We start from the raw sequence: 14,056 nt of genomic DNA, 5'->3' as shown, positions 1-14,056 counted from the left end.
TCGCAGGGCAATGCAGCTTCTGGGACCAGTGGCGTCCAGCCACCCAGGAGCCGTGCGCGTGGCCCGCAGCCTTCCCCCCAAAGGGGGGAAGGATCAGAGGGGAGTGCTGCTGATCGGCACACTCGCCGCCACCAACGTGGCAAGGGTCCCCTAGTTCGGCCCCCTCCTCCCCAGCGGGAGAGTTGCCACTCCAGTCCGGACACCTTCACCTCGGAGGAGGTGCGGAAGCTGGATAAGATGGCCGAGGATTCGGACCGGCGCCACACGGAGCTCATGAGCGTGGTGGGGCGCATGCCTGAGGCCATCGAGTCGCTGGCGACCAGTGTGCGCGAGTTCAGGGCAGCAACTGCCGCGAGTGGCCGCATGCTGACTGATGCCGTCAAGACCCTGGCGGATGTGATGCGCGCGCACACCAGGACAACAGGGGCACTCACTGCTGCCACACGCGCTGTCTCAGGCAGGCATCGCCAGGGCAGCCGCCGCGCTGGACCATCCCAGCAAGCCGCCCCTCGGCTGATTGTTGCGGATCCTGCAGTGCGGGCCCAGCCGAGTGCCACCGCGCCACAGCACCAGCCAGCGCATCCCAGATGCCAGCTGGCCCACATTGCGCCATCCGTCGCCGCCATTCCCCCACTGGGGCGTCAAGGGCAAGCGGCTGCAGCTGATGGTGGCCAGGCTCAGGTGCGCCACTCAGCAGACGGCCCCTCGAGGCCCAAACGCCGTGTAGGCCGCCCCCCAGCGGCATCTGGCGGAAGGGCATCTGAGCCTCAGGCGCCTTCCCCCAACCTCGCAGCAGCCACTGGGCAGAGCTTGCGAAGGAGCAGCAGGCCAGGCAGGGGAGGCAAAAGGCTGGGCAAGGTCTCGCCCTCGCGGGCCACTCAGTAGAGGGTGTGGCCAGCTTTCCTTTTATATGGCGGTGGCCATCTTTATTTTGCCCATGGTTGTGTTGTTGGAGGGCTTATTTTTTGCGTTAGGCCGACGTTGAGGCCCGGTTTGAAGAAAGGTGGAGTGACTCCTCCCCAGTTTGTGGGAGTGAGTCGTTTGTTGGGCTTTTTGTGGGGCCCGTTTATTGTTTTTGGGGATTCATGTGGGAAGGGCTTTTCATTTTTGTGTAATAAAAAATTATCTTTATTCATGCAGTCTCCATGGTTGTTCTTCTTAGTGTTTGTTGGCTTCGCCGGCTGAGGGCTTGCGGAGCGGCTGCATTCATCTTCCCTCATGGCCCCTGGCCATTCCCTGACAGGGGGCTTAGAAGTACCGTGTAATAAGGTGGCGTCGTGCGGCCCTTGGCCCTGGTCGCTCCCTCCTGGGAACGTACTCCTGCTCCTCCTCCTCCTCCTCCTCATGCTCCTCCTGCTCCTCCTCCTGAGGTGCTGGTCCAACGTCAGGTGGCAGTGCCTGAGTCCTGCGGATAGCCAGGTTGTGTAGCATGCAGCAAACCACCACAAATTGGGAGACCCGGTCCGGCGAATACTGGAGAGCTCCTCCGGAGCGATCAAGGCAGCGGAACCGCTGCTTGAGGACCCCAATAGTTAGCTCGATGATGTTGCGGGTGGTTTGATGGCTGTCGTTGTAGGCCTCTTCAGCAGCGGTCCTGGGCGCGCGGAGCGGGGTCATGAGCCAGGTGCACAAAGGATAGCCTTTGTCCCCGAGTAGCCATCCTCTTGGGGGAGGCTGTGCCTGGAACATGTCATGCACAGTACTCTGCCGCAGGATAAAGGCATCGTGGCTGCTGCCTGGGAAGCTGGCATTGACTGCCATGATGCGCTGCTTGTGGCCACAGACCAGCTGCACATTCAGAGAATGGTAGCCCTTCCTGTTGCGATACTGCTCGCCATGCTCCAGAGGGGCCCGCAAAGCCACATGCGTACAGTCAATGGCGCCCTGCACCAAGGGGAATTCCCCGAGTCTGGAAAATCCCAATGCGCGCTGATGCTGGCTCTCCAGGGCCATGGGGAAGGAGATGAATTGGCTTCTCCTTCTGAACAGTGCTTCGGTCACCTGGCGGATGCAGCGATGCGCGCCGTACTGGGAGATGTTTGCTATGTCCCCAGCAGCGTATTGGAAGGAGCCGGTGGCATAGAAGTTCAATGCCACCGTCACCTTCACTTCCACCGACAGAGACGTCCTGCACCTGAGCTTTGGCCGCAGATCTCGGCGAAGCAGGTGGCAGATCTCTGCAATCACCTCCTTTCGGAATCGGAGCCTTTTAACACATCGCGCGGCACTCATGTTTAGGTAGGAGCGCTGCTGGCGGTATAGCCTGACTGGGTAAGGCCTATGTGGCCGACGCCTGTAGCCCCCTCTGCCTCTAGCCAGGGCTGCCCCTCTCACAATGCGTCTGCGAGCCCTACGGACATGGAGCTGCAGCTCCGCGTTGGCACCCCATGCAACCCCCATCAAATCCTGGCAAACACTCAAATTTCCAAAAGGCCACTTGCAGCGCTCTGGCCTGAGTCCAAAAATACCTGAGCTCTTGCTGCTTGAAACCAGTTAGCTATCCTCCTTGTTGTGTCTCCAGAAATGCGTTGCACAAGAGTGTTTTCTGAAAAAAGGCTGGCCTTTATACTGGAGAGCACGTCCCCTTTAATTTGCGCCCCCCGGGGCCCGCGCTGGTTGTGTTGCGTTCCTTTTTCCAAACGCTCCGGCCGCCAGCCGCACAATGGGGCGGTCCGACTGAAGTTTGGAATCAGGGCGCACAAAGGGCGTTGCACGAGGATGTGACGTCATTTTCTGCGCGCGCATCCGGCCGGGCGCTAAACTTTGCGCCGGCGCTAACGGGCAACTTAATTTGGGGCGGGGCGCAAACTGCGCTGCGCCCGGGCGCTACACGCATAGCGCCCGAAAATCACTTCTCTTAAGGCGCTAACTGCTGGCGCTAGCAACTGAAAATCTAGCCCATAGAGTCATAGAGTAATACAGCACGGATAGAGGCCCTTCGGCCCATCGTGTCCGCGCCGGCCATCAAGCCCTGTCTAATCTAATCCCATATTCCAGCATTTGGTCCGTAGCCTTGTATGCTATGGCATTTCAAGTGCTCATCCAAATGCTTCTTAAATGTTGTGAGGGTTTCTGCCTCCACAACCCTTTCAAGCAGTGAGTTCCAGACTCCAACCACCCTCTGGGTGAAAAAGTTCTTTCTCAAATCCCCTCTAAACCTCCCGCCCTTTACCTTGAAGCTATGCCCCCTAATTATTGACCCCTCTACTAAGGGAAAAAGCTCCTCAGCATCCATCCTATCTATGCCCCTCATAATTTTGTACACCTCAATCATGTCCCCCCTCAGCCTCCTCTGCTCCAAGGAAAACAAACCCAATCTGCCCAGTCTCTCTTCATAGCTGAAGCGCTCCAGCCCTGGTAACATCCTGGTGAACCTCCTCTGCACCCTCTCTAACGCGATCACATCCTTCCTGTAGTGTGGCGACCAGAACTGCACACAGTATTCCAGCTGTGGCCTAACCAGTGTTTTATACAGCTCCATCATAACCTCCTTGCTCTTATATTCAATGCCTCGGCTAATGAAGGCAAGTATCCCATATGTCTTTTTTACCACCTTATCCACCTGTTCCGCCGCCTTCAGTGATCTGTGTACTTGCACACCCAGATCCCTCTGACCCTCCGTCTTGCCTAGGGTCTTTCCATTCATTGTGTATTCCCTTGCCTTGTTAGTCCCCCCAAAGTGCATCACCTCGCACTTTTCCGGGTTAAATTCCATTTGCCACTGTTCCGCCCATCTGACCAACCCATCTATATCGTCCTGCAGACTGAGGCTACCCTCCTCGCTATTTACCACCCTACCAATTTTTGTATCATCTGCGAACTTACTGATCATACCTTTTACATTCATATCCAAGTCATTAATGTAGACCACAAACAGCAAGGGACCCAGCACCGATCCCTGTGGTACCCCACTGGCCACAGGCTTCCAGTCACAAAAACAACCTTCGACCAACACCCTCTGCCTTCTGCCACTAAGCCAGTTTTGTATCCAATGTGCCAAGGCACCCTGGATTCCATGGGCTCTTACCTTCTTGACCAGTCTCCTGTGCGGGACTTTATCGAAGGCCTTACTGAAATCCATGTATACCACATCCACTGCGTTACCCTCATCCACACACCTAGTCACCCCCTCAAAAAATTCAATCAAATTAGCCAGACATGATCTTCCCTTGACAAAGCCATGTTGACTATCCCTGATTAATCCTTGCCTCTCCAAGTGGAGACAAATTTTGTCCCTCAGAATTTTTTCCAATAATTTTCCTACCACTGATGTTAGGCTCACTGGCCTGTAGTTCCCCGGTTTTTCCTTACTACCCTTCTTGAATAATGGTACTACATTAGCGGTTCTCCAGTCCTCTGGCACATCCCCTGTGGCCAGAGAGGTCCTGAATATATGTGTTATAGCCCCCGCAATCTCTTCTTTTGCCTCACACAGCAGCCTGGGATACATTTCATCCGGGCCTGGGGATTTATCCATTTTTAGGCCTGCTAAAACCGCCAATACCTCCTCCTTCTCGATGTTAATATGTTCGAGCATATCACAGTCCCCCCGCCCTATTTCTATGTCTACATCGTCCTTCTCCATCATGAAAACAGATGCAAAAAATTCATTTAGAACCCCTCCTACATCTTCCGGCTCCACACACAGATTGCCACTTTTGTCCCTAATGGGCCCTATTTTTTCCCCAGTTATCCTCTTACCCTTAATATACTTATAAAACATCTTAGGATTTTCCTTTATTTTGCTCACCAGTGTTATTTCATGGCCCCTCCTTGATCTCCTAATTTCTTTTTTAAGTATCCCCCTGCACTTTTTGTACTCCTCTAGGGCTTCCTCCGTCTTTAGCCTTTTGTATCTACCAAAAGCCCTCCTTTTTTTCCTAATCCATTCTCGTATATCCCCTGACATCCAAGGTTCCCTGTGGTTTTTGGAACCACTCTTGACCTTTACGGGAACATGTTGCCATTGTATGATCTCAATCTCCCTTCTGAAAGCCTCCCATTGCTCCGATGTGGATTTTCCTACAAGTAGCTGATCCCAGTCCATTTTGGCCAGATCCTGCCTTATCCTATTAAAATCGGCCTTCCCCCAATTTAGAACCTTTATTTCCGGCCCATCCCTGTCCTTTTCCATGACCACCTTAAATCTTACCATATTATGGTCACTATCACCAAAGTGCTCACCTACTAGCACTTTTTCCACTTGGCCGGCCACATTCCCTAGAATTAGGTCCAGTACCGCCCCCTCTCTTGTAGGACTTTCTACATGCTGGCTCAAAAAGCTCTCCTGGATGCACTTTAAGAATTCTACACCCTCTGAGCCTTTCACACTCTGACTATCCCAGTTAATATTGGGGAAGTTGAAATCCCCCATTATTATTACCCTATTATTTGCACATTTCTCTGAGATTTGCCTACATATCTGTTCCTCTATCTCCCCCTGACAGTTTGGAGGCCTATAGTACACTCCCAGCAAAGTGCTTGCCCCCTTTTTGTTTTTAAGCTCCACCCATATGACCTCATTAGAGGAACCTGCTAATACATCATCCCTCCTTACTGCAGTAATTGACGCCTTAATTAATATTGCGACACCCCCTCCTCTTATACCTCCCCCTCTGTCTCGCCTGAAGATTCTGTACCCCGGAATATTGAGCTGCCAGTCTTGCCCCTCCCTCAACCATGTCTCCGTGATAGCAACAATATCATACTCCCATGTGTTTATCAACACCTTCAGTTCATCCACCTTATTTGCAAGACTCCTTGCATTAAAATAGATGCCATCCAGCCTTGCCCTTATATATTTGCCCTGTCTACCAAGCTGACTTGTTTTTTTCTCTATAATTGGCAGCACATCACCCCCTATTTCAGCTCCCCTCTGTATCCCATCCCCCTGCCAAGTTAGTTTAAACCCCCCCCAACAGTGCTAGCAAACCTCCCCGCAAGGATATTTGTCCCGCTCTGGTTCAGGTGCAACCCGTCCGACTTGTACAAGTCCCACCTTTCCCAGAAGCAGGCCCAGTGATCCAGGAAAGTAAAACCCTCCCCCCTACACCAACTCTTTAGCCACGTATTCATCTGCTCTATCCTCCCATTCCTATACTTACTAGCACGTGGCACTGGGAGTAATCCAGAGATTACAACCTTCGAGGTCCTGCTCTTTAATCTGTTACCTAGCTCCCTAAATTCTTGATGCAGGACCTCATCCCCCTTCCTTCCTATGTCGTTGGTCCCAATGTGGACCACGACCTCTGCCTGCTCACCCTCCCCCTTAAGAATGCCCTGTAGCCGCTCAGTGACACCCCAGACCCTGGCCCCAGGGAGGCAACAAACCATCCTGGAGTCACGTTTGCGGCCACAGAAACGCCTATCTGTTCGCCTTACGATAGAATCCCCTACCACTATTGCTCTCCCACTCTTTTTCCTCCCTTTCTGAGCAGCAGAAGCGTCCCTGGTGCCAGGAAGCTGGCTGCTGCTGCCTTCCCCTGGTGAGTCATCCCCCTCAACAGTATCCAACTTGGTATACTTGTTTGAAAGGGGGATGTCCGCAGGGGTTCCCTGCACTTCCTGCCTGCCTCTGTTGCTCCACCTGATGGTCACCCCCTGTGCAGCCCTACCCTGAGGCGTGAACAACTCGCTAAACGTGCTATCCACGACCCTCTCAGCATCGCGCATGCTCCAAAATTCATCCACCCGCAGCTCGAGCGCCGCAATGCGGTCTACAAGTAGCTGCAGCTGGATGCATTTCCCGCACACATGGTCGTCAGGGACACTGGCAGCATCCCTGACTTCCCACATGGAGCAAGAGGAGCAGAACACGGGTCTGAACTCTCCTGCCATGACTTACTCCTTTAATTAATTAATAAATTTATTCAATACCCCAGTTACAGGTATACTCTAGGGCGCTTTATTTACCAACTGTCCCCACTACACCAGAGACCCTAGAAATTTAACATCACAGAAGTCAAGCTTGTATTGAAAAGAGAGAAATACTCACCAACCAATCACTTACCTGCTCCCTGGTGACGTCACACTCTGATTACTTTTTACCTCTCTCCTCTGCTGTTGATTTGGTCGGGCCTCGCCTCTCTCCGGTATTTGTACCCGGCTCCTCCTCGCTGCTCCGAGTGGTCTCGGGCCTCGCCTCTCTCCGGTATTTGTACCCGGCTCCTCCTCGCTGCTCCGAGTGGTCTCGGGCCTCGCCTCTCTCCGGTATTTGTACCCGGCTCCTCCTCGCTGCTCCGAGTGGTCTCGGGCCTCGCCTCTCTCCGGTATTTGTACCCGGCTCCTCCTCGCTGCTCCGAGTGGTCTCGGGCCTCGCCTCTCTCCGGTATTTGTACCCGGCTCCTCCTCGCTGCTCCGAGTGGTCTCGGGCCTCGCCTCTCTCCGGTATTTGTACCCGGCTCCTCCTCGCTGCTCCGAGTGGTCTCGGGCCTCGCCTCTCTCCGGTATTTGTACCCGGCTCCTCCTCGCTGCTCCGAGTGGTCTCGGGCCTCGCCTCTCTCCGGTATTTGTACCCGGCTCCTCCTCGCTGCTCCTGCTGCTCTGAGTGGTCTCGGGCCTCGCCTCGCTCCGGTATTTGTACCCGGCTCCTCCTCGCTGCTCCCGCTGCTCCGAGTGGTCTCGGGCCTCGCCTCGCTCCGGTATTTGTACCCGGCTCCTCCTCGCTGCTCCCGCTGCTCCGAGTGGTCTCGGGCCTCGCCTCTCTCCGGTATTTGTACCCGGCTCCTCCTCGCTGCTCCCGCTGCTCTGAGTGGTCTCGGGCCTCGCCTCGCTCCGGTATTTGTACCCGGCTCCTCCTCGCTGCTCCCGCTGCTCCGAGTGGTCTCGGGCCTCGAGCCTCTCCGGTATTTGTACCCGGCTCCTCCTCGCTGCTCCCGCAGAGTGTCTGTCAAGGAGTGTGCAGCAATTCGGAGCAGCACATGCCAGGAGTCTGCAACAATTCAGTGCAGCACAGGCCAGGAGCCTGGAACTATTCAGTGCAGCACAGGCCAGGAGTCTGCAGGACTTCGCGGCAGCACAGTCGGCTTCGAGCCAAGTGCTCAGTCGTGCCATCCATTCACTGGCTGGTGTCATGCGGACACAGACCAGGGCCACACGGGCACTAACTGCTGCCACCCTCGCTGGATCAGCCAGGCATCGCCAGGGCACTCGCCACGCAGCAGCAGCCCAGCAGTCTGTTCTTCAGCTGTTTGCTGCGCATGCTGCAGTGCTGGCCCGTGCGAGTGCCAACGTCTCAGGCGACCAGCGAGCACCTGCGATCTGCCAGGTTGCCACCATTCCTGCAGCCGACACTGCCACTCCGCCATTGCAGCTGCCACGAGCTGCTGGACAGACTGCTGCCGCCCAGCCAGAGTTGGAGCAGTCAGCAGCCGGCCACTCCAAGGCCAGAGCTGGTGCAGGCCGACCCCCAAGGGCATCTGCCGTCTCACCATCTGCCCCTCAGCAGCCTTCCCCCAGCCTTGCTGCAGCCACTGGGCTCCCATTGAGGAGGAGCAGCAGGGCGGGCAGGGGCCAGGCAAGGATGCGCAAGGCATCGCCCTCGCAGGGCAAAAAGTAGAGGTATGCACAAATGCCTGGTGCTTGTTGTAAGGCCGACACTGGTGCAGTTGTTTTTGTGTAAGGCCGAGACTGGTGTCTTTCTTTCTTTTTGTAAGGCCGAGACTGGTGTCTTTCTTTCTTTATGTAAGGCCGAGACTGGTGTCTTTCTTTCTTTTTGTAAGGCCGAGACTGGTAGTTTTGTGTTTTTGGAGGGGGCTTCTCCACATGAGCATGTAATGTGGGAAGGGCAGAGGTTTTCAATAAATTATTGCTGTTAAATTGCAGTGTGCATGGTTTTTTGGTTAAGTCCTGGTTGCCCTGCTCGGCTGAGGGCTTGTGGAGCGGCTACATTCATCTGCTGACATTGGCACAAGCCAGTCCCTGAGAGGGGGCCTAGAACCGACGTTCAATAAGCTGGCGACGGGCGGCCCTTGCACTTTCTGCCTCCCTCCTGTGCTGGTCCTCCTCCTCCTCCTCCTGCTCCTCCTCTTCAGGTGGTCCTCCTATCTGTGGTGGCAGTGGCTGAGTCCTGCGGATAGCCAGGTTGTGCAGCATGCAGCAAACGACCACGAAATGGGAGACTCGCTCCGGTGAATACTGGAGGGCTCCACCGGAATGATCCAGACAGCGGAACCGTTGCTTCAGGACGCCGATTGTTTGTTCGATGATGTTCCTGGTCACTTGATGGCTCTCGTTGTATCCCTCTTCAGCAGGGGTGCTGGGCGCACGGAGCGGGGTCATCAGCCAGGTACACAAAGGATAGCCTTTGTCCCCGATAAGCCATCCTCGTGGGTGAGGCTGTGCCTGGAACATGTCTGCCACAGAAGTCTGGCGCAGGATGAAGGCATCGTGGCTGCTGCCTGGAAAGTGGGCATTGACAGCTAGGATGAGCTGCCTGTGGTCACACACCAGCTGGACGTTCAGCGAATGGTAGCCCTTCTGGTTGCGGTAATCCTCGGCATTCTCCAGAGGTGCCCGCAAAGCCACATGCGTGCAGTCAATGGCGCCCTGCACCATGGGGAAGCCCGCGAATGCTGCAAAGCCCATTGCACGCTGTTGCTGCTTGGCAAGGGCCATGGAGAAGGAGATGAACTGACGTCTCCTTTTGAAAAGGGCATTGGTCACCTGGCGGATGCAGCAATGCACGGCGAACTGGGAGATGTTGGCAATGTCCCCAGTAGCAGATTGGAAGGAGCCGGTGGCATAGAAGTTGAGAGCCACCGTCACCTTCACTGCCACCGACAGAGACGTCCTGCTCCTCAGCTGTGGCTGCAGATCACCGCCAAGCAGCTGGCAGATCTCTGTGACCACGTCCCTTCTGAATCGCAGCCTCCGAACACACTGCTCCTCAGACATGTTGAGATAGGAGAACTGCTGGCGGTATACCCTGGGTGGGTAAGGCCTCCTTTGCCGACGCCTGTTGCCCCCTCTCTGTCTAGCCAGGGCTGCCACTCTCTCACGGCATCTGTGAGCCCTTTGGATGTAATTGAGAAAGCCAGCGTTGACACCCATTGCAGCCCCCATAATATGCTGGCAAACAATGAGATGTCAATGAAGGCAAAGACTAGTGGAAAGCTGTGGCCTGAAGCCAGAAGTACCTGTCCGAGTGTTGGGCCAAAGCAGAAAGCTATCTACCTTGGTCTCTCTCCAAAGATCCGTTTCGCACGAAGGTGTGCTGCAAAATGGCAGCCTTTTATATTGCAGGAGGAGTGCCCTTTAATTTGCGCCCCCCACGCCCCGCATCGGCTGAGCACCATTCCACTCAACAGTCGCTAGGGGCGCCAGGCGCACAATGGGGCGTTGCCACTGAAGTTCCGGTTGGGGGCGCACAAAGGGCGTTGCACGAGGAAATGACGTCATGATCTGCGCGCGCAGCTGAGCGCGCGCAAAGACTTTGCGCCGCCGCTAAATCTTGAGTGAAGTTGGGGCGAGGCGCAGATCGCGCTGCGCCCGGGCGCTACCCGCCTAGCGCCCGACATCTACTCCTCCTAAGGCGCTAATGGCTGGCGCAACCAACAGAATTTCTAGGCCTATGACTCTGAGGTAGAATATTCCAAAGATTCATCACCCTCTGAGTGAAGAAATGTCTCTTCATCTCGGTCTTAAGAGGCCGACCCCTTATCCTGAGACTATGAAGCCTAGCTCTAGACTCTCCAGCCAGGGGCAACAACCTCTCAGTATCTACCCTCTCAATCCCCTTCAGAATCTTCTATGTTTCAATGAGATCACCTCTCATTCTTCTAAACTCCAGAGAGTATCGGCCCATTCTACTCAATCTCTCCTCATAGGAAAACCCTCTCATCCCAAGAATCAATCTAGTGAACCTTCGTTGCACCGCCTCTAAGGCAAGTATATCCTTCCTCAGATAAGGAGACCAAAACTGTGCACAGTATTCGAGGTGTGGTCTCACCAAAGTCCTGTACAATTATAGCAAGACTTCCTTACTCTTGTAAGAACATAAGAAATAGGAGCAGGAGTTGGCCATTCGGCCCTTCGAGCCTGCTCCAAAGTTCAATGAGATCATGGCTGATCTTCTACCTCATCTCCACTTTCCTGCACTATCCCCATATCCCTTGATTCCCTTAATATTCAAAAATCTATCGATCTCGGTGTTGAATATACTCAACGACTGAGCCTCCACAGCCCTCTGGGGGAGAGAATTCCAACGATTCACCACTCTCTGAGTGAAGAAATTTCTCCTCATCTCAGTCCTAAATGGACAACCCCTTATTCTGAGACTGTGACCCCTGGTTCTACACTCCCCAGCCAGGGGAAACATCCTCCCTACATCTACCCTGTCAAGCCCTGTAAGAATGTTGCATGTTTCAATGAGATCACCTCTCATTCTTCTAAACTCCAGAGAATATAGGCAGAGTCTACTTAATCTCTCCTCACAGGACAATCCCCCCATCGCAGGAACCAGACTGCTGAACCTTCGTTGAACTCCCTCTATGGCAAATATATCCTTCCTTAGGTAAGGAGACCAAAACTGTACACAATACTCCAGGTGTGGTCTCACCAGGGCCCGATATAATTGCAGTAAGACGTCTTTGCCCTTATACCCAAATCCTCTTGTAATAAAGGCCAACATACCATTTAATTTTCTAACTGCTTGCTGTACCTGCATGTTAACTTTCAGTGATTCGTGTACAAGGACACCCAGGTCCCTCTGAACACCAACATTTCCCAATCTCTCGCCATTTAAAAAATACTCTGCTTTTCTATTTTTCCTACCAAAGTGGATAACTTCACATTTCTCCAACCTCCTTGTAACAGAGGCCAACATGCCATTTGCCTTCCTAATTGCTTGCTGTACCTGCATGCTCACTCTGTGTTTCCTGTGCAAGGACACCTGAATCTCTCTGAACACCAACATTTAATAGTTTCTCACCATCTAAAATATAATCTGTTTTTCTATTTTTCCTACGAAAGTGACTAACCTCTCATTTCCCCACATTATACCCCACCTGCCACCTCACTGCCCACTCACTCAGTCTATCTAGATCCCTTTGCAGACTCTTTGGGCTGGATTTTCTGCCAGCCTTCGGGCGGCTTTTCAGGCGGCCGGGGGCCGAAAATCGGCGAAAAAGCGGGTCGGGACCCCCCCCCGCCTGATTCCCCGCCCCGTCCGACTTTAGGTCCGCCGTTTCTACGCGACCCATCTCAGTCCCGGCCGCCGCTGGCGGGACTGGTTGTCAGCACACTAATGACCAATAATTACCTCGTTGAAGTAGATTTTCCGGGGCCGTTGCGACTTTGGGGCTTTCCCCACATCAAACCCGCCTGCGGGGAACCCCGCTGCTGAGAGCTGGCGTGAAGCTTGCCGGCTTCCTAGCTGTCAGCTGCAGGTCAGGGAAAGCTGCGATTTAAAGGGACAGCACTTGTATGTTGAAGGACCTTGTTGTTGCAGGTTTGGGGCTACTTCTTCAAGGCTTAGGCACAGCTGTGGAAGGTTGGATCCTCACACACTTCTCCAATGCGATCTCTTGGGAAGCCTCTCTCGCCACCCTCATTCTGCGCTTCCTCAGCGGAGGCATCTACGAGAAGCATGGGATGCCTTTTTTCCCTTCCCTTCTTGCCATTAGAGGATCTCCAGCAGCAGAGGTGGCAGCAGCAGAACCAGGAACAGCAGGATGAGCACCTTGAGCACCAGGCTGCTGCTCACTCACCTGAAGCTGCACAGGCCAGGAGGGGCCAGCGCTTGGAAGTGGCTTGAGAGCACCTTGCTGCGCTTTAGGGGGCCATGGGGACCCGTTTCTGCACTGGCAGTCCTACTCAGAAGGACTTCCATGAAGATCTGGTTTCTCTGTTCAATAGATGGCCAACGCTCCTCAAGAGATGTCATTCTCTTATGAGCACTCACCATGTTTTCCGTACCCTGGCAACTTATCTCCTCCATGGAGGTTGCCAACCTTTCCATGGTGATGCGTTCATGCGCCAATGACTCCACAAAGGCTCTGCTCATGGTCGCTATGGACTCCTCCATTCACTCCACACTCGCAGCGACCCTGGAGACAAAACCTGCCAGAGACTCCTGCATCTGTGCATGGAGATCCATCACCTCTTCTCTCACGGACGGACCCAGAGGCAGAGGGTTGACATGCAGCGCAGCTGAGCTGAGCTGGCAGAGTCCTGCGCCCTCCGACGAGGACTCTCCACTGCTGCCCCTGTCTCCAGAATCTGCTGAGGCTGACTTGTGAGCTGTGAAACACCAGGTGACAACACTACTCTATGTCCCGAAGGTCCCCCCGAGGTCTGAGTGTCTGCGCTGGTGCTGGGTACGCTTACGTCTGCTGACGCTGCGCCCTCAGAGGTTGGAGCTTCCTCTGAGGAGTCTGGCTGCACAGTCTCTTCCTCCTCCACAGTGAGGACGGGGGCTCTGGATGGTACTGTGGGGGAGTAAAGGAAGGAGTTAGAGATGTAATGCCAAGGTTCTTCTGGTGACTCCCAGCGAGTTGGCATCTGCTGACACCCGCATCCGTGCAGCATTGGTCTCAGTGGGAGGCCTCTTCCTCCCTGACCTAGGGAAGAGGACCTCCCTGTGGGCCCTAACCCCATCCAATAATGCCTGCAGTGAAGCCTCGTCAAATTTGAAGGCAGCTCGGGGTCTGGCACTGGCCACAGCTGCTGTAGGCTCCTCTGCCATCCTGTATGGTTCGTTTGGAAGCCTTCAGAGGATGCAGTGCTTGCTATGGACCTTGAAAGCACCACGAATGATGACATAAGAACATAAGAAGTAGGAGCAGGAGTAGGCCATACGGCCCCTCGGGCCTGCTCCGCCATTCGATAGGATCATAGCTGATCTGAATCTAGGCTCACGTCCACTTCCCTGCCCTCTCCCCGTAACCCCTAATTCCCTTATCTGCTAGGAAACTGTCTATCTCCGTTTTAAATTTATTTAATGTTGCAGCTTCCACAGCTCTCTGGGGTAGCAAATTCCATAGGTTTACTACCCTCTGAGTGAAGAAGTCCCTCCTCATCTCAGTTTTGAAAGGGCAGCCACTTATTCTAAGATTAT

Source organism: Somniosus microcephalus, unplaced genomic scaffold, assembly GCF_052327205.1.
Source record: "Somniosus microcephalus isolate GS21.2 unplaced genomic scaffold, FLI_Smic_1.0 unresolved_chr1, whole genome shotgun sequence".
NCBI classification, from domain to species: Eukaryota; Metazoa; Chordata; class Chondrichthyes; order Squaliformes; family Somniosidae; genus Somniosus; species Somniosus microcephalus.
Note: the sequence above shows the minus strand (reverse complement) of the source record.